The following is a 22,348-nucleotide window of genomic DNA, read 5'->3' on the forward strand; positions in this document are numbered from 1 at the left end:
GACTTAGCTATTCTCAGCAATAAAATGATCCAAGGCAAATCTGAAAGACTTATGATGAAACATGTTATCCATCCCTGGAGAAAGAACTGATGTTGTCTGAATACAGATTAAGGTATCCTTTTTATTTGCTTTATTTTTCTTGAGATTTTTTGTCTGTTTTCTTTCACAATGTGACTTTATTATTTTATTATTATTTATTATATATAATTATTAAATATTATATATGTATAATCTATATAAAATTGTTTGTCTTCTCAAAAGAGTTGGGAGGGAAGGAGAGAATTTGGAACTCAAAGTTTTAATATGAATGTTAAAATTGTTTTACATGTAATTGGGGGAAAATAAAATACTAAATACAAGCTAAACATTTAAAATTATTTTCTCATGAATCTGGAAACAATAGAGTTGATGATTTCCTATGTTTCTTTTGTTTTTTTTTGTTGTTTTCCTTCTTGAAATGATAATTTTGAAATATCCTTTTTTCTGACTTTTGCATTCTATTAAAGAAAATTGGGTAATGGGTACTACAAAATGTTTGATATTGAATGAGTTTTCAGTGATGATACAATTTGACAGGTAAGCCTTATCTCCTACTCACTGATACATTATGAGCAGATCATATTTAGTAAAAATCAAATTTATAATTAGTTACGGGGTAGATTTTTTAAAAGTCATCAAATGGCTGTGAGTTCCTTTTTTGTTTTTGTTCAAAGTGAAAAAATAATGTTAAGAATATGTATTTTGGCCCCTAGTAGGAAAAAAAACAACAACATTATTTCAAGATGATCCCTAAGAAATCCGTTTAAAAACTCATAGTAAGCTTATATAAATTGTTCTGTTACAATTCATAGATAATAATAGGTACCAGTTTCCAACTGAGACACCATGTTTTTGGCAGTGTAAGTAGCGAATCACATATTTAAAGGTTATGATTTCTAATCACATCATCCCAGAACCAGATGGGATGTAAAGGTGTTATCTAATCCAACCCACTGCCACCAGGCTAATCTACAACAAAACTATATTAAATATATATTAATAAATATTTTCTTAAAGTTATTCAGGGGATGCATTTTATAAACTTCCTTGGAAGCTTATTCTCACATATTATAATTTATTTATAACTGAAGTCTTCTGCCTTACCACTGCTCCACCATGGATTTCTTCTTCAAGGAAGGATAGAGAGATGGAATAGTTATCAAATGAGCTTTAGAAAGTATCCCAGGATTTCTAGTGAGAAGGACGGGAAACAGAATGGTTTTCCATAAGCTATTGATTACAAAAAAATGGAATATCAAAATAAAATACTTAACATTTGGGAGATGCACCTTTTCATAAGGCTAATCATGACAGAACCGCATGGGCATTTCTCCTATCTTTTGTAGAGTAGAAGGATGCACAGTCAGTTTACTTCTCATTATATTCCTTCCTTTGTATGTAAGCAAGATAGATTCCCTCCTTTTGTCATTTCTTTTTCCACACAACTTTTTCCATTACCTTTAACCTTTCCTTATACAATCTAATTTCCATTCATTTAATGAATGTTACTAATGAACATTTCTTGAATCACACCACTTTAAACTTTGCTTAAGGGCTTTAAAATTCCATATCCACCACTGACTTGCAGATTCACATTCCATAATTCACTTTCCTCCAGCCTAAGAGGATGCTAACCTACATTTGTCATAGGCTAAGTGTGGAGAATACAAATGAAGAGGTATTGTAATTTACTAAAAAAAAAAAAACCTGCTGATGCTGCATAGATTTAAGACCTAGTATCCTAGTCATGCCTTTCATCTGCAGTAATGGGAGGGAAAAGACTAATACCTCCCATGCAAGGAGCAGTTAAATTTAATTCTTTCTTTCTATTTCAGTTCAAAAACATTTACATTTCTATCATTTACATTTTCTGACTTACTAACTGCTAAAGTGAACAAAGAAAGTCAATATATTGCCATTCTTCCCTCCTATCCTTCCCCCCAAAAGAGCAAAATAAGTCAAACCCCCAAATTCAGAACTGACTACATTCTCTATTTCTCAACAAAAAGTATGAATTCATGAGAAAACAAAAACTCAATTTGGAGGGAGAAATGATACAATGAAAATTCTCATATGGAAAGTTATCAGAGGGTATACTGTCAGGAAATAGTTGCTGGAGTATTTGGAGGACTTAATAATATTTCATGGAAGCCATAAGACTTCTGGAAAAGTGTTGAAGTTACAGGGAAATAAATAATTCCATTCTACCATCTGGGAAAATCTTCAAGCCCACAAATCTTCTTAATGAGATCATAGAGGTAAATCAAGGTAAAGCTGGGCCTCCATGACCTCTATCCTTCCCTGGGAGGTGATGTTCATATGGCAAAGGGTCATCTTCTTTCTGTTAGATATCTAGTACTGAACTTTTTTTTTGTCTTTTGAGCATATTTTGCAATTGACTTCTGGTATACATATTCTATTAAACTCTCTTCCCTACTTTCTGTCTTTACTGTGTCCCTACTGAGAAAATAAGAAGCTGTAGAAAGATATAATAAAAAACATAATAAACATTTATATGGTGCTTTCTATGTTCCAGACACTGTGCTAAACACTTTACACTTATCTCATTTGATCTTCCAAACAATGCTGGGAGGTAGGTGCTATTATTATGCCCACTTTACAGATGAAGAAATTGAAGCAAACAGAGGTTAAGTGACTTGCCCAGAGTCATACAACTAGTAAGTGATTGAGAATGCATTTGAATTCAGGTCTTCCTGACTCCTAGCCCAGTGCTGTATCTACTATTATCATTTGTCATTTCCTAGGCCTAACTAAAATGAGCAAAATAAATCTAAGGGAGTTACTATCTAGTTTCCTTCCTCACTTCTCATTTTATCCCAGATTTCTCACTGAATTAATTTTAGGAATATAGCAATAGTATGAAATAAACCAAGATCATCAAACAGAATTAAGTCAAGACAAGACAAAGGAACATCAAGCAACCATTTGTCTGAGGAGTCATTTTTTTTTATTCATATGGGGTCTAAAAAGAAGGGTTAGACTGCTAGATGGCTCCAGGCTTCTTCCTCTAGCCTCTTTCTCTTTCCCTTCTAAGCTGTCAGCCAGGCCCCATGTGTCCTATTTAGAAAGAAAAATGCAGGTCTCTGAAATCCATCCTGTGACCGTGTGGCAATGCTTAAGAGAACAACATTGTCATTTTGTTAAATACAGACTGTCTATTGTGGAGTCTTTATACTGGGAAGGCAGTTTATACAGGGAATTACTTTGATGACTAGACCTCCCTATGTCTGGGAACAGAATTTAGTTTTGTAATTTACAGAACTCAGAACACATCAGGGGATACGCATTTCTAAAGAGACTATATTTAGGAAACAATAGACTGCACAGCATATTTCTTTTTCTTTTGCACATAAAGTTCGAAAACTAATTCACATGTAGCTATTTGTTAGAAATAGTCTAAAGAACTTTCCATTTGGGTTGTCATCTAAGAACTGAAAAAGAGAGGGAGAACATACTGGCAACCCTTAGAAAAAGTAGCATTTGAACATGCTTGGACCTTTTCCAAGTTTGATAATGTGGTTTCATTAAGTCAAATTAAGTAAAATAACTAGTGAACATCAGTAGTTTTCTTATCACATCGATTTCTTACTATCAAATAGATCATTACCTTTAAACATAAATGTACTGCAAGGTTAAAGGAGAAAATGCCTGAATGAAGAAAACCTGCCTGTTGTAACACCAAAGAAATTAATGTAGACCTCCTCCATCTTAATTCTATATATGACAAGGTGTAAGTTATCTGGACAAGTTATGAATTCTCCTTTTCTGGGATCTTCATCACCCTAATTAACTGGCATTTATCCTGGTACTGAGTTAAGTTCCCAAATTACCTCAAACACCTGAGCTGGACTCTTATACAGAGAGGTCAGAGATCTGAATGTATCTGTTCAGATCCTCCAAAGAACCCTTATGATTAAGGAAATATTGTACAATGGAGATACAAGGTGATGTAGAGTTAGAGATAATGACTGACATGGAGACTTTCATAGGTGGGGAGTAGAAATAAGAGATAAATATAGAAAGAGGCAGACATACATACAACCAGGAAAATGAAGAACAGTGCATTCCCAAATGCTTTTACCTCAAAAATAAAGTAGAATCCTACTGTTATGTCATTTGATCTTCACAATAATCCTATTAGGTAGGTAGAGGTAGATACAGTAGATAGAATACTGAATTTGGCATCAGAGGACTCATATTCATGGGTTCAAACCTAGTCTTAGACGCTTACTAGCTAAGTTGACTGTGGACCTGTCACTTAACCCTTCTTGTCTCAGTTGCTCTGTAAAATCTGTAAAATGAGCTGGAGAAGGAAATAGCCAACCAATTCAGTATATTTGCCAAGAAACCCCAAATGGGATTACCGAATCAAATATACCTGTAGAACAACAAAACCCCATTTTATGAATTAGAAAATGAAGCTTGATTTACTCCAAAACATAAATTACTTGTTTTTTTCCTATTTGTTAAAAATTTCTGGGAAAAGTTGAATCAAACACACTGAAATTAAAATTAGGTCATCATCTTAGACTGTTCTACAATTAATTCAAACTGGATATGTGACTAATATTTTTTTATTTTTTATATATTTAATATTTTATTTTTCCACAGTTACAGGTAAAAACAATTTTAATATTTATTTTTAAAACTTTGAGTTACAAATTATCTCCCTTCCTCTCTCCCAAGCCTACCCTCATTGAGAAGGCAAGAAATTCAATGTAGATTATCCATGTGTTGTCATGAAAACATTTACGTAATAGTCAGGTTGTGAAAGAAACAAAAAAAGTAACTTCAAGAAAAATAAAGAAATTAAAAAAATATTCAGAGACCATTCATCTTACTCTGGGAATTGGTAGCATTTTTCATCATAAGTCCTTCTTCAAAGTTGTCTTGGATCATTATTTGCTGAGAATAGCCAAGTCATTCACAGCTGATCATCTTACAATATTGCTGTTACTTTGCACATGGTATATTTCACTTTGCATCATCTCATGCAAGTCTTCCCAGGTTTTGTGAGATCTACTCATCAATTCTTATAGCACAACAGTACTTCATCATAATCACATACCACAACTTCTTTAGCCATTCCCCATTTGATGGCTATCTCCTCCATTTCTAATTCTCTGACTCCAGAAAAGAGGTGCTATTAATATTTTTGTACATAGAGTTCCTTTTACTTTTTGTTTCTTTATTTGTTTTAAATTTCTTTTGGGAGGCAGACCTAGTAGTGGTATTGCTAGGTCAAAGGGTTTTATAGCCCTTTGGGCATATTTACAAGTTATTCTCCTGAAAAGGTGATCAGTTCATTACTCCACCAAGAGTGAATTAATGCCTCATTTTTCCCACATCCCTTTCACCATTGTTGGTATTTTTCCTTTCCTCTCCCATTAGCCAATCTAATAATTATGAAATATTGCCTCAGAATTGTTTTAATTTACATTTCTCTAGGCAATAATAAGTTAAAGCATTATTTCATATAGCAATAGAAAACTTTGATTATTTCATCTGAAAACTCTTAATATCTTTTAATCATTTATCAATTGGGCAATGTCTTATTTTTTATAAATTTTACTCAATTCTCTACATGTTTGAGAAATGAAACCTTTATTAGAAAAAAAAACTTGCTTCAATTATTTTTCAGTTACTGTTGCTAACTGTATTTCCCTTCATACTATCACCCCCTTTTATTCTATTCTCTCTCTCCTTTTACCTTGTCCTTGCTCAAAAGTGTTTTGTTTCTGACTACTCCCTCTCCCAACCTGCCCTTCCTTCTATCACCTCTCCCTTCTCTTATCCCCTTTGCCTTCTACTGTCCTTTAGGGTAAGATAGATGCCTCTACCCAATTGAGTTCTCATCAGAATTGACCTAAAGGAATTATACACACTCATTTGGGTATAGTATTTGCCCTCCAGGAAATCATATTACAAGCCCTCTGATCTTTTAATGCAGAAGCTGCTAAATCTTGTGTTATCCTGACTGTGCCTCCATGATACATGAATTGTTTCTTTCTGAGTGGTTACATTATTTTGTCCTTGACCTAGGGACACCAGATTTTGGATATAATATTCTTGGGAGTTTTCATTTGGAATCTCTTTCAGGAAGTGATCAATGTATTCTTTCAAATTACATTTTTCCCTCTAATTCTAGGATATCAGTGCAGTTTTCCTTGATAATTCATTGAAAGAAGATGTCTAGGTCCCTTTTTAGTTATGACTTGCAGGTAGTCCAATTTTTTTTTTTTGGTTTTTGGAGGGCAATTGGGGTTGAGTGACTTGCCCATGGTCACATGGCTAGTCTGTGTTTTGTCTGAGGCCACATTTAAATTCAGGTCCTCCTGACTCCAGGGCCAGTACTCTATTTACTGTACCACCTAGCCACCCCCTGTCCAATATTTTTAAAAATTATATTTCCAATATTTTTTCTAGGTCAGTTTTCCCCCCAATGGTATATTTCACATTGTCTTGTATTGTTTTTCACTATTTCAGTTTTCTTTTACTGTTTCCTTAATTTCTCATACCATCATCAGCTTCTATTTGCTCCATTCTAATTTTTAAGGAATGATTATTTTTTTCTTCAGTCACATTTTGTACCTCCTTTTCCATTTGTCCAATTCTACTTTTTAGGGAGGTTTTTTTCCCCCTTTGGTGAATTTTTGGGCCTCTTTTTCCATTTGGCCAATATTGCTTTATAAGGCATTCTTCTCCTCATTGACTTTTTGTAGCTCTTTTTACCATCTGGTCCGGTCTGTTTTCTAAGATGTTATTTTCTTCAGTATTTGTGTGTGTGTGTGTTTGTGTATGTGTGTATCTCCCCCACCAAGTTGTTGACACATTTTTCATGACTTTCTTTATCACTCTTATTTCTCCTCCCAAATTTTCCTTTACTTCTCTTACTCTATTTTGAAAATCCTTTTTGAGACCCTCCATGGCTATAGATCAGTTAATTTTTTTTTCTTGAATTCTTTGGACACAGTAGCTTTGGCTTTGTTCTTTTTTCTGAGTGTGTGTTTTTATCTTCCTTGTCACTAGAGTAACTTTCTATGGTCAGAATTTTTTTTTCTGTTGTTTGCTCATTTTCCCAAACTATTACTTGAGTTTTACCTCTGTTAAGATCTCTGCTTTCAAGTTGGTTGTCCCAAGCTTCAGGGGTTTTATGCAGCTGTTTTCAGAGATACTTCTGGGAACCTATAAATTTTCAGTTCTTCCAAGGTGGTATGATTTAAGGAAAAGTGTTTACTTTTTTCCTGACCAGTGCTCTGGTCTATGAGTGACCATAAACCCTCTTTTTTGCCTTGGAATTGTGACAAGGTTCCCTGTTCTACTATGACTGTAAACTCTGGTTTACTGGTGTTCTTCATTGGCCTGGGACCTGGAGGTGAGTATGGGAAAAGCAACAGAGTCCTGCCTCAGTGCTAGCAAAGATACTCCTGTAATCTTCTGATCAGTTGTTTGACCCCCTTACTGTCTATAGGCTGAGATTTCCAGAAGCAGCTGCTTCCATTGCTGATTGAGTCACCCCCTACACCTACTCCTTGTTTGCAGAGGATAAGTCTATGCTGGTACAGCCTACACTGGACTGTGCTCCATTCTCAACCATGTGTGTCAGACCTTTCATGCTGACCTTCTAAATTTCCTTGACATCTGTTGACTGAGAATTAAGGAAATTGCCACTGCTGCCACTGATTCGATTGTCCTGAGTTCTGCTCTGGGTTTGGTGGTGCCTGGTCTGCACTGTCATAGACTGCACTGGACCATGATCCTCTCTTGTTCTGGTGAAACAGAACTTTCCTGTGGCTTTTCAAGTTTCTTGGTCTGGAGAATTGTTCCATTCCATATTTGTGTAGGTTTTGCTGCTCTACAACTTGTTTAGAGTCAGTAGTTAATGGTATCTGGTACATTCACTCCCTCCCAGAGAAGAATACCACCTTTTCCACCACAGTCCCAGTTGCCAAAGTTAAAAGTCAGATTTTTGATGATATCGAACTTGATAAAATCAGCAGCCACCAGTACCATTGAAGCTGTGGTTCTGAATCTGGACTTGTCCCAAATCACATTTCTCCTGTGACTAAAGGTAAGCTTAGGAGGTGAATTTCAGCCATATCTGTGATGATGGTGAGGAAGAAGTTTACTAGAAAACCAGAGAAGCTCCCAGACAAGAACATTTTCTGCTATGATGGACATGTCACGTTGGCCCAGCGGAAGGGTATCTTCTACTTGACTCTTCCTCCTGGTGGGGACCTGTGCACTCTTCTTTGCTTATGAGTGCTTCTACTTGGCTGTTCAGCTGTCTCTTGCCATCCTTGTCTTTTAAGTCATCCTTTTTCCTCTTTTCCCTGGCTATGTTGCTATGGAAAAGCTTCAGTGACCCCAGCATCATTCTCCAGACCCTGCCAGATGAAGCAGCTTTCATTGAAATGGAGATAGAGGCAACCAAGAGCATGGTGCCACAGGGTCAGTGCCTGCCGCCTTAAAACAAGAATTTCCAGATCGCCAAGTAAAGATCTTGAAACTAAAGTATTGTTATATATGCAAGATCTCACCCCCCCCACACACACACACACACTCCTGCCTCCCATTGCAGCATCTGTGACAATTGTGTAGAGCACTTTGACCATCATTGTCCCCGGGACAGAAATTATGTGGATGTAAGGGTTATGGGATTTAAAGATCTCCCATGCCCCATGGACGTGCTGACATAGCAGAGCAAGAGAAAGTGAAAAGCCGAGCTAACGGTCCTGCAGTTGGCAGTTGGCGGCGGTTGCCTTTTTTTTTTTTTTGAGTTAGGACTCCTGCTGGGGACTGCCAGGGGCCGGAGCTGCTGGGAGAGTGCTTCCAGGATGCTGGGTGGTTGCTGTGAGTGGGGAGAGGAGGACCTTTGCCTGAGGTAGCCTGTTCTGTTTTAAAGGCTTGAGAATGTGGGTGCTTTCTACTTTATCTACCTGTGCCAATGTCATAACTACTCTGATGGCTTTCACTTTCTGGTTTTGGGACTCAGTCTTTTGGTATCTTAATAAATTTTCTAGTTTATTTCCCCATATGGCAAACCTGATGTATTTTGTGATGGATAATTATATCAGCATATTTGTAATCTCTATAGGCATTGTGAATATGGCATTGCTGATACATTTGGCGACCAGGATGGGATCACAAAATGTCAGGCCTCTATTTGGAAGCAGTGGGGCTTTAGAGGGAGAAATGGCTATTCCAGGATGTGAGGATTTGCCTTATTCCTCTCTAGCCAGAGAATGGGCTAAAAGCACAGGGCCCTGTGAAAACTGGGAACCAAGGCTAAAAGAGGGAGAACCTGGAGATTTGGAAAGATGTTTGAAAGCAATACCCATAGAACCAGGCAAAGAACTGGCAGGAGTGTGCAGGAGAGGCTGGGTGCTGCTAACAAGTTATCGCCTTATGTGTAAAAGTAGGGATAAGCTGCTGAAGGAAAGAGCTAGGATGGCTAGGGAGTCAGCTGGTTTGCCTGAGGATTCTTCTGTGTACAGTACTCAGAAGAGCAAACTGGAGGGACTCATGTGGTCCAGGAGCAAGCTACTGTTCATGTAGCTAAAAGGAAGCAAAAAACTAGCAGAAGGAATGTGCATGCAGCTTTTGTACAGGCTGGGCAGAGTTGCCCTGACAGCTTCCAGGAGAATGTGTGTGAGGAGAATGGAACAAGGTTAGATGAGGAGTCTCCTAATGTAGAAGCTCTCCCCATACGAAGAAGAAGGCAGGAGAACCACTGAGGCAAAACAGAGTCGAGGGAGATAATTGAGGATTTCACTCAACAGGAGATCACTGATATATTGAGTAGATTTACCCAAAGAATGGGGGAGTCTTTAGTGTCTTGGATAGTAAGAATCACTGATGAAGGCGCAGGAGGAATAACACTGGACTGTTTAAAATTCATAAGTATCAGTCAGAATCCTTTTGTACACCAGGCTTTTAGGGATCACCATATGCAAGGAGGAAATAACAAAACGAGTCTTCTAGCTTTGGCTGCAGAAGGTTGCAAAAAGCAATATCCAACTGAATCTATGTGGCCTAGGGGAGACAGACCCTGGTACTCACTTAGAGACTGTATGAGAAAGTTAAAGGAGGAGGTAATGAAAACTGCTATCCTGATTGGAGATGCAAATGCATATTATGATACCCCCCCTAGGAGTTCCTCATAGAAATATCATAGTGAAGACGGCTCCTCCTGCATATAAGCACCTAATTCTGACCCTTTTAATTGGAGAAATAGGGCACCCTCTTTCAGAGGTGCTGGATAAGATTTCACAATTAAGCGATTTAGGGGAATGGGAAAAAGACAAATTGCCTCGAGAGAGAAGAGTAAACAGCCAGAGGATTCAGAGACAAAATAGACCCACAAGAAGGGAACTGTTTACTGCTCTATTAAGAGCTGGGGTGGACTTTAGAAGAATAGATGGTATTCCAACTGAAGAGCTGCATAAGCTGTACCAAGAAAAGGTACTTAGCATTAGAATGAACAGGGAAGCAGGAACCACCCCCGCAGGTATTTCTGAATCTGAATCTTTGTATCCAAGTTTGCCCCACCTTCAGGGGGAATAGGAGATAGGCCAAGCCCCAGCCCAGATAAAAGAAATATGCAGAAGAGATTTCAGACCCCATATTGGTTTAACAATATATTGGAAGAATGGATCAACTACTGTGACTAGGGCATTGATTGATACTGGGGCTGAGGCCACACTTATCTATGGAAACCCTGATAAGTTTAAACATGGAACTCCTATTACCATCACAGGTCTAGGAGACACTGAAATATCAGCCAGACAGGTTAAAATAACAATGAAAATTGGGCAGTTACCTAAGAAGGAATATACTGTGGTTGTTGTACCCATTCCTGAATACATCATTGGAATAGATGTATTGAGAGGCATGACTGAATTTACCTGAAGGAAGATACCAATTTGCTGTGAGGAAGATAGGAATTAATACAGTTTTAGTGGGAAAAATAAAAATGGACCCAATCACTTTACCTGAACCTTCTGAAGTAATTACTTTAAAACAGTATCGTGTGCCAGGTGGGAAAGATGAAATTGCCACTACTATAAAGGAATATGTTGAAGCAGGAGTGTTAGTCCCTACAACCACAAGATGGAATAATCCTGTCTGGCCAGTAAGAAAATCAGATGGGACATGGAGAATGACTGTGAATTATAGACAGCTGAATAAGGTGACTCCTTCTTTGTATGCTGCTGTTCCAGATACCATCACCTTAATAGAAAGGATGCAGAAATATGATGGGACTTGGTATGCAGTTATTGACTTGGCAAATGCCTTCTTCACCATCCCAATAGACTCTAAACAATGGGACCACTTCGCTTTCACTTGGCAGGGTAGACAATATACTTTTACTCGCTTGCCACAAGGGTACATACATAGCCCCACTATTTGTCACAGGATTGTGGCTGAACAGTTGGATGAATTAAAGCTACCTGGTGTACAGCTTACCCACTACATTGATGATATCATGATACAGGGAAAAGATGCGAAAGTAGTGGAAAGGAGTTTGACCCTTCTAATTGAGCATATGAAAAGTAAAGGGTGGGAAATTAACCCTGCAAAGGTTCAAGGACCAGCTCAGAATATGAAGTTTTTGGGTATACAATGGAACAAGGGGCTAAGGGAGATTCTTCCTCAAGCCCGACAAAAGATTCAGGATTTTCCTACCCCTACCAATAAGAAGGAGGCCCAAAAGTTCATAGGATAGTTCAAGTGATTATCGTTCCTTGTAAAACAATGCCACTTGTAAAAACTGACCCTCCTTCCAAAATAACTGTCACAGGAACTGAAGGATTTGGTTCTACTGATAGAATAAAATCAGGAGCTAAAGTATGGGTAAAACGGAAGCCAGATGATGTTCCAAAGGCTGCAGAGATTATAGCATATGGGAAGGATAACACTGTAACTATTGTTTATTCTGGAGAAGATGATTACAAAATTGTACCCTTAAATCATTTATTCTACCGTGAGTGAGGCTACAATAGTCTGGTTATTGTCTCTTTGCTTCTTCTTGATTTTTTGTTTGTTCACCTTGTTTGTTAGATTTGTTTCCACAGGCTTGGTACCCTCCATCTGTAGATGCCTGATAGCTTAAGCTGGATGTCACCCCCTGTCTGCAACTGTGATGTGTCACCCTTGGACCTGGCATCAAGCATATTAAGAACTGACCTCTCAAATGGGACCCCTAAGGACAGGGACAGCTCTACATCCGATTTCAGCAGCAAGTAGCCATAGAAGAAGAGATCTTCACCCCTTACCACAAGATTTTGGGGCCCCATTTGTTTGGGGTGGGGGGAATGATGGGGAGCTTGTGCTCAAGCCCCACCCTAAAATATGGTTTTTTGTGTTTATTGTGTGCTATTCTTGTTATATTGTTGTGAAATTTTGTTGACACCAGTTATTCCTACTGTATTTTTGCCAAGTAAGGGACATGAAAGATCTTGGGGCCGAATGTAAGGGTTATGGGATTTAAAGATCTCCCATGCCCCATGGACGTGCTGACATAGCAGAGCAAGAGAAAGTGAAAAGCCAAGCTAACGGTCCTGCAGTTGGCAGTTGGCGGCGGTTGCCTTTTTTTTTTTTGAGTTAGGACTCCTGCTGAGGACTGCCAGGGGCCAGAGCTGCTGTGAGAGTGCTTCCAGGACGCTGGGTGGTTGCTGTGAGTGGGGAGAGGAGGACTTTGCCTGAGGTAGCCTGTTCTGTTTTAAAGGCTTGAAAATGTGGGTGCTTTCTACTTTATCTACCTGTGCCAATGTCATAACTACTCTGATGGCTTTCACTTTCTGGTTTTGGGACTCAGTCTTTTGGTATCTTAATAAATTTTCTAGTTTATTTCCCCATTTGGTAAACCTGATGTATTTTGTGATGGATAATTATATCAGCATATTTGTAATCTCTATAGGCATTGTGAATGTGGCATTGCTGATACAGTGGACAAGAGAAACTATCACTACTTCTACCTCTTCATCATTTCTTTCTTCCTCTTCACCATCTATGTCTTCACCTTCAACATAGTCTATTTGGTTCTCAAGTCCTTGAAAATTGGCTTCCTGGAGTCAATGAAAAAATTCCTGGAATTGTGCTGGAAGTACTCATCTTCTTCTTCACCCTCTGGTTTATTGTGGGATTGGAAGGATTCCATAATTTCCTAGTGGCCCTCAACCAGACAAGGAATGAAGATATTAAAGGTTCCTGGGCAAGGAGGAAATAAGTGCAGAATCCATAGAGTCATGGCAACATCCTAAATAACTGCTGTGAGGTGTTGTGTGACCCCATGCCTCCCAGTGTGTTGGATCAATGGGATATATTGCCACTGGAAGCAAGTGGAATTTGGCCCTCAATCACTCGAGATCCCAGTAGCAGCCCATTTCCAAAGAACCCAGTGTTCCCCACAGAGCGATTGCACTCAAAAGAGCTGTCCCTGAAAGCATGTGCTCCTGAGGAGAGACAGTTCAATGTTTAACCCAACAGGGTACAGAGTCCCCAGAGACTCCTCAGGAGGCTTCTGGAGCTGAGAAGTAGCTTCTCTGTGCAGCAGAGAGACCTTTGCTTTCCTTTAAGTGACATTAAAAATGACATTAAAGAATGTCATTTTAATTAGTTTTATTAATTATCTTGTTTATGTCATTCTTTAAAAAATGACATGAAGCAGAGAGTGATTGAGGGAGAGAAGACAACCTTGAGACAGAGGGCAAGTGAGCCATCCCTCTTGTCATTTTCCTTTTGTCCCTGTCCATCCTATGCTGGATTAGAATATTCTCTATACAAACTATTTTTCCTCAGCTCTAGGAAGTAGCAGAGTGAAGTCCATTATATGTAGCAGCTTGAAACTTGGGTTTCAAGGGTCTTGGCCTCAAGAGTTCCCCTTGCATCACTTTTCTGTCTTTGCTAGGGAAGTAAGGAGAGTTGTTGACATTCCATTGCTTGTCCCTGAACCAGAGATAGTCTCACAGGCTTCTGTCCATTGAATCCCCAAAGGGCTCCAATGCAAGCAATTTGAGCCCTATTTCTACCCCTAGATAGAGGACAAGAATGAGGATGGATCAAGGCTGTGACTGGCAGAGTCTTAGTTCCATTGGCCATGCCAGTTTGTACCTGTGAGGTGTGATCCTTGTATCTGGACACTTTTATTTTAATGTAGTTTCCTTCTTCAGGTTCCCTTCTCATTCTTTACCTCTCTAACCCACTTCTTTGTCAATCAGATAGAAGTTAGTGGGAATACTTAGTGAGTTAACAATTTGGAGTTTTCATAGCTCAACCCAAATCTTTGTAATGACTGCACCACGTTCAATAGTAAATTGTGTGATGCCAATAACAACAGCCCCATTGTTCTATCTGTATCTCATCTTATTTATCTGTCTCTTTCTCACCCCCTTTTATAATATCCTTTTCAGACTCTGGCTCCATTTGGGAGCAGTAACAATATCTAAAAAGTCTGCATTTTTGTGCCTTCTTTTCTGCAAGTGGTTTGCAATTGTTCATAAATGCTACCCCTTCTACCACCCCCAACTTCAAGTTCAATCCATGAGACCTCCAGTGGTCTTAAGTGCACAAATGAATACATTGAGGTACAAAAGAGTTGAGGGCCAACTCTAGTTAGGCAGGTAGAAGCAGCCAACTTCTTGCAGATACTCTTAAGCCAACTGGATGCTGGGTCACCACTCTCCCTGATGTGCAGGGACCAGAGTGCCTGGAATTCTTACTTACACTTATAGTAGTGACTCCAAGGGAATTAAATATTAGGGAAATGTACAACTCATCCCCATGTGATAAAAGAAATATCTTACTCTGTAATAAGTATATAAATCCTGATACTCAGATGAATAAATGGAATTCACTGCTGTGACACTCCCATCTGGCCCATGTCTTCTTTCCATGCTCTCCACTGCATCATGGCCACTCCAGATCTGGCCTCACAAAATAATGCCTTCGGAGCCTTGTGAGAAAGGGGAACCTCCCACTGAACTGATTAAGTCACAATCATTGGCCTGTGTTTCCTTCCTTCTTTCTCTTCCTTTAGGGCTAACTTCTTCTGGCCTCTGTAAATGCAGAGGCTTATGATGATCCCCACCCCTACCCCTTCTCCCCCTGTGATGGACTGGGTCCCAAGTCAAGCATTTGGGGAACCTGTTTTCCCTAGTCCTCAACTGTAATTCAGGGATATGGATCTGTGTATCAAATGCAGCAGTTTCTGAGAGAGTCTATGTTCCCCCCTCCCTTACTAAACTTGGGTCCTGTGGACATGCCTTTAATGGGAAGAGGGTTAAGAAGGGCATTTTATCTGTTTGAAGGTGATTAAACTGTGTTGATGCAAATAAAACATTGGTATTTGGTTGGGTTTGGGGGAGAGTTCAAGCGACCCCGTACTTTTACTCTGTCATCTAAGCTTGGCTTCCACAACCTCAATATTAAAATGGCAATAATAAAAACTTTAGTAGAGAAGCAGATCATATACCTTTTAAACTTATGGACAGCATATGCATTCTTAACCAAACATGAGGTAGAGGCAATTACAAATGATAAAATAGAAATTTTGAATTACATAAAATTGAAAAGCTTGTGAACAAAGAGCCTTTCTTAATGCATTTAGAAACCATAGGAGGTTGCCTAATGGGGAAAATATTTTTTGTATTAAACTTCTCTGAGAAAGTTTTGAAATGCAAGATATAGAGACAGCTGTATTGCATAAAATTATATACCATTCTTCAATATATAAGTAGTCAAAAGATATGAACAAGTAGTTCTCAAAAGAATTGTAACTATTACAATCATAGTAAAGAACCTTCTGAATTACTGATAATAAAAGAAATACAAATCAAAGTAACACTGAAGATTCGGTAACTTCACACCCAGAAAATTGACAAAAACCTCATTCTGTAATGGTTAATGTTGAAAGGATGATGGACACTAACTAGTTCATTTTGGAAAGTAATTTGGAAGTATGGTTATAAATTGACTAAAATCCTCACAAGATTTGACTGAGACATTCCACTGTTAGGAATATGACCCGAAGGGAGTCATTGCTAAAAGAACGTCCTCTGTACAACAATATTTAGCAATAGGTTTTTGTTATATTTTTGTTTGTATGTTTGTTTTACTGAAAAGAACTGGAAACAAAGTAGATGCCCATTAATTATAGAATGGATAAACAAACTATGGCACATTAATATAATGGAAAATCATTTTGTTCTATATAAAAAAAAAAAACTTACCTGAACTAATGCGGTAAAATAAGCAGAGCTGAAAAAGCAATATAAATGATAAATATAATAATATAAATAGGAGTAAAAACCACAGCAAAATAAAAATGGAATGGTTCATAAAATCAAAGAAGTATGGTCCTGAATATATCTTCTGAAGAAAGAAAAGGCATTCCTTTGCAGTGCAGAGAGATCTACAGATGTCAAACAATGCTTAGATTTTCAGGTTTTTAAAAAGATATTGATCAGTTTTGATGATTTTCTTTTCCTTCCCTCATCCCTTTTTCTTAAAAATAGTCTTTTCTATATAGAATGTCTCTCTGTAGGTTAGGGGAATGATGTAGAGGAAAATATATACAATGTCAAAACAAAATATCAATATAAATTTTCTTTAAAACTAAGAAAGTTCAGGATAGGAAGTTACCTTTCATGGAATTCTCTAGGAGAATGAAGACTAGAAAGAAAACCACCATGCCCTTGTTCAAATGAGGCAAGGTCTTTTTTATGTTAAATCAGTATTCCTGCCGAGTGGAATTTTGACACATCAGATGAGGTTTGGGGGATGTGCAAGATCAGCAAAATGAGAACTAGAAATGCTCTGTGACCCACAAATGCCTCATTTAATATCATGCTCATTTCCTTGATGGGCAAGAACATTTTTGAGAGTGAGGACTTTTCTTGAAGTAGCTTTTCAAATAGCTTCTCAAAATTTGAAAACCCTGTCCACACCAGGGGATAACGCACATACCATCTCTCTGCTTCTTTTTAGAACAAATCTTCTTTATGAAAAACAAACAAACAATCAAGTACACTAGCCCCTCCAAGTAGGCGTGCTTAGTTTTTCATCAGCATGGGATCCCAGGAAGTTAGTTCAAGAAGAGATTTTTCAGAAGCTTCAGAGGAAAGATGAACATTCTCTTCCCCTGCCATGAATTCTGACTCCTGCAAAATAAGAGAGATAAAAGGCAAGACTGGGACAGAGCTATCTTCCAGAAGTAAAATTCTCTGTGAAAGCAGTACATATTGATTTTATAAAAGTGTCCTTATTCTATCTATCCCACAGAAATTGTTAAAATTGTAGTCTCAGGGAAATGCTAACTTGCAAAAGATGAAATAAATGTGTATCAATATGTGTGTGTGTGACTCAGCAATGCCACTACCAGTTCTTATACTTTAAAGACATCAAATACAAAGGAAAAGAACCCATATATACAAAAATATTTATTAAATGTTTGTTGCTGTTGGCAAATAATTGGAAACTAAGACATCGCCCACCAATTGGGGAATGACTGAATAACATAGCATATGATTGTGATGGAATAGTATTTTACTATTAAAAATGATGCACAGGATGGATTCAGAAAAATCTGGGGAGATTTCAGTGAACTGATATAAAGGGAAATGAGCAGAAACAAGAGAACAATGTACATAGCAATATTATAATGATAATCAACTGTGAAATATAGTAATATTGATCAGTACAGTGACCCATCACAGTTCCAAACTACTCGATTAAAATACTATCTACCTTCAGTTAGAGATTTGATGGATTCAGAGTACAGATTGAATAATTTTTCTCATTCTTAATTCATTTGCTTTTTATTTTTATTGAACATGGCTAATGTGAAAGTAAGACTTTTAACATGTGGTGGCATTACTCCATATGTATAATGGGCATCATACGTCTTGCCTCTTCAACGGGTAGAGCTGGGCGTGGAGGGAAGTAGAGAATATGGAACTGAAAAAACAATTGGATCTCCAAAAACAAAATGTAGAGAGAATACTCTTTTAAAGTTAGTCTGCATTATTAACATTTTCCATCACTTGTCTTAAGTCTCCACAATCACCTCAACAAAAAATCAAAGCCCTGATATGGGACACATCGCATTCTATTTGTAGCATGTCTGAGATGTGAAAACTTTAACCAAAATTTTAAGAATCAGCTTTCTGACATCATTATGATTTGGCTCCAACATACCCTCGACTATGATGGCTTACCTCAATATCATGTGTTTCTCAGTGTCTTGCACATAATGCATGTTTGTTTATGTGTTTTTTTTTTATTTCTCTGACAGCATACATTTTGGACTTCATGACCTTCTTCCACGATGACCCTCAGTAAACTCATCATTGGAAAACCTTCTCACTTTGCTAGATCCAATTAATTATTCACACCTCATCCAAGTCTGCCTCATGATTGGAGGAGACATAAAGTCCTTTATTAAAGGAGAGGAACAAGACTAATATCTCATGTCCCACAAGGCTGAAATCATTTTGGACTTTGTTGGCTACTCCAATATGCATTTTGAGCTGGGTACCAACCCACATTCTTTTCAGTTTTCTTTTTTTTGTTGAAAGTATAATAACAAATTTATTAAATACTTGATTTTGGAACATAAAAAGTTATTATGAGGAAAATTATTAGGCTTAGGATTTAGGAGAGGTATCCCTGTATAAGTAAGGGCCCTCTAGTTTGTGGTAATATTAGTTTGTTCTTTAGCTCCAGCTTTATTCTAATTAGTTATTTTTTTTAATGTTCTTGGCATTTATTTAAAAGTAGGTTGTAAATTTCACTGGCATTTCTCACTTACTCAATAGCTATGTAGAGAATTTGTTCAAGATGTTAAATAATTACCATCCTTATCTTGAATGCATTAAAGAAAAGTGTATGCAGGTACCAAAGTAAACTATGTTTTCCATATTTGAATGCTAGCTGAGAGAGCAAGCTCCTTGAGGGAACTGATTATTTTATTTCTTTTCTCTTTTTTTAATTTTTTAAAAATTTTACATCATTCATTTCCACAAGATTTTGAGTTACAAATTTTCTCCCCATTTTTCTCCACCAATCACCCCAAAACAGCGATCCCACTGAATATCCCTTCCCTCAATCGACTCTCTCCCATATTTTTCCCCATTCCCCCTCTGACATTCCAATGGAACACAGTGGATCTCTATGTCCCAGTGCCTGTATATCTCATTTCCCAGTTACTTATAAAAATCACACACACACACACACACACACACACACACACATATATATATATATATATATATATACTTCATTTTAAACTTTAAATTCCAGATTCTTTCCCTTCCTACCTCATCACCCACCCTCACTGGGAAGAAAAGCAATTCAATATAGGTTGTACATGTGTAGCTATGCAAAGCATTTCCATAGTGGATATATTGTGAGAGACTAACTATATTTCCCTCTATCCTATCCCACCCCCTACTTGTTCAATTCTCTATTTTGATCCTGTCCCTTTTCAAAAGTGGGTCGTTCCAACTTCCCTCCCACCCAGCCTGCCCTCTCTTCCAGTATGTCCCCTCTCACCCCCTTCCTCCCTACTGTCCTGTAGAGTGAGTTACCCTATTTAGTGTGCATTTCATTCCCTCCCTAAACCAAATTCTATGAGAACACATTTGACTCCTTCCCTTTTGCCTCCCTGTTCTTCCCCTCCATTGTAATTAACAGTTTTCCCTTGCCTCTTTTATATGAGATAATTTACCCCATTCTGTCTCTGCCCATCTCCTCTCATTATATGCCTCTCTCACCTCTTAATTTATCATTTTAAGTATCATCTCTTCCTATTAAATTGGTCCTGTGCCCTCTGTCTATGTATACCTGTACATATATCTATACACACACTCACATATGTATTCATATGCTGATATACCCTCCTATATAGACATATATATGTATGCAAATACATATTATATGTATACACACATTTCTATTCCCTTTAACTATTCTCATACTGAGAAAAGTTTCATAAATTACAATTATTGTTTTTCCATGTAGGAATGTAAATAGTTCAACTTTGATAAGTTCCTTATGATTTCTTTTCCCTCTTTGCCTTCTCATGCTTCTCTTTCTTCTTACATCTAAATTTCAAATTTTCTATTCTACTCTGTTTTTTTTCATCAAGAATCCTTGAAAGTTCTCTATTCCACTGAATGACCATATTTTCCCCTGAAACATGAAACTCAGTTTTGCTGGGTAGGTTATTCTTGCTTTTAATCCCAGCTTCTTTGACCTCCAGAATATCATATTCCAAGCCCTTCAGTTTGTCAGTGTAGAATCTGCCAGATCCTGTATTATCCTGATTGTGTTTCCACGATATTAAAATTGTTTCTTCCTGGCTGCTTGTAATATTTTCTCCTTGATCTTAGAACTCTGGACCCTAGCTATAATATTCCTAGGACTTATATTTTTGGGATCTTTTTCAGGAGGTGATCAGTGAATTCTTTCAACCTCTCTTTTGCCCTCTGGTTCTAAAACATCAGGGACATTTCCCTTGAGAAGATCTTGAAGGATGACTTCTAGGTTCTTTTTTTGATTATGGCTTTTAAGTAGTCCAATAAATTTTAAATTATCTTTCCTGGATTTATTTTCCAGGTCAGTGGTTTTTCAAATGAGATATTACACATTGCCTTCTATTTTGTCATTTGTTTGGATCTGTTTAATAGTATCTTGATTTCTCATGAAATCATTAGCTTCCATTTGCTCCAATCTAATTCTTAAGGAGTGATTATCTTCAGTGAAGTTTTGAGATTCTTTTTCCATCTGGAAAATTAGGCTTTTTAAGAAATTTTTTCTCCTCATTGCCTTTTTGAGCCTCTTTTACCATCTGGGTTAGTCTATTTTTTATGGTCTTATTTTCTTCAGTCAGGTTGTTGACTCTCATTTCATAATTTTCTTGCATTGTTCTAATTTCTCTTCCCAGTTTTTCCTCCATTTCTCTTATTTGGTTTTCAAAATCCTTTCTAAGCTCCTCTATGGCTTTTAACCAACTCATATTTTTTTGGAAGCTTTTGGTGCTGAAGTTCTGACTTCACTGTCTTCCTCCTGTTCCATGCTTTGATCCTTTTTGTCCCCAAAATAGGAGTCTAATGTTGGATTCCTCTGTTTGCTTTGCTTCCTTTGCTGACACATTTTGCCACTCACTCTCTTGACTTTTGAAACTTTTGCCACAGTAGAACTCTGCTACCAGAAAGAGGAGCTTTATCCCAGTCACTGGGATTTTCGCAGTTGCTGTAGCTATTAGTTGGGTGCCCTCTCTGAAGCTTCCATATGCTCTTTGACAAACTGGTCATGCAATCCAGGAGCTTCACCTTTGAGAGCAATCCAGATCCAAGCAGGTTAAATAAGAGTGATTATCCCTCAGATTGGTCTCTTGGTCCCCTTACAATCTGCAGGCCTGGGGCTCTGAAGCAGCCATGTGTTGGTGGCTGCATGCCAGTGGACCCTCAACTGCTTCTGGCCCTAGGGGGCCAGACTACACTCCCAAATTCACTGTTCCTGCAAAGTCTACATTGACCTCTCACTTTGTCTTTGGCATCTATGGTTTGATAATTCTGGAAACCACCACAGCTGCTGGTGATCTGCTGTCCCAGCTGGAGGCTGGTCAGGCCACCCAGAAACTAAAACCCTGGGCTCATGCAGGGCTGGGCTAGGCTCCCAGAGTGCTACACTGGCCCCTTCCTGCCAGCCTGCTGGGCTGTCTTCAGTGGGAGGTTAGCTTCTCTCTGTCATTTTGTGGGTTCTGTAGCTCCAAAGTTTGTCTAGAGTCATTTTTTACATGAATTAGAGGAGGTGGAAGCCTGAACTATGTGGAAATCCTGTTTCTACTCTGCCATATTGACTCCACCCCCCTCTTTTCAGCTTTCTTGTATGTGTTGTCTTCCCCCAATATAAACTCTTTGAGGACAGGACCTATTTTTTTCTTGTTTATATCCTTAGTGCTAGTACAAGGCCTAGTTTATAATGAGTATTTAATAAATGTTTATTTGTTGAATTAGTGTAATAGGCATTTTGTGTGTGCATACACACACACATACACACACACATATACACACACACACACACACACACACACACACACATATATATATATATATATATATATATATATATTTGATCCCACCTATACATTTTATGGAATAAATCAATTAGATGTGATAAAGTATGGGTAAAAGCTTTTTTGTTTTTTTGCCTTTCTGCCTTTCCTTTTTCTTCATGTGTGGGATAGGTTCTGTTATCAAGTAATAACAGTAGTGATTGTCCA

The 22,348-nt window shown here is 37.9% G+C and overlaps 1 pseudogene; it reads left to right on the forward strand.

The window, feature by feature from the left end:
- Positions 1–7,383: 7,383 nt before the first annotated feature.
- On the forward strand, positions 7,384–13,602 carry LOC138148873 (palmitoyltransferase ZDHHC9-like; annotated as a pseudogene).
- The last annotated feature ends 8,746 nt before the right edge of the window (positions 13,603–22,348 follow it).

The sequence above is a fragment of the Petaurus breviceps genome, unplaced genomic scaffold, assembly GCF_028583685.1.
Source record: "Petaurus breviceps papuanus isolate PSGF00001 unplaced genomic scaffold, PetGlider_PUasm1.0 90842, whole genome shotgun sequence".
NCBI lineage: Eukaryota > Metazoa > Chordata > Mammalia > Diprotodontia > Petauridae > Petaurus > Petaurus breviceps.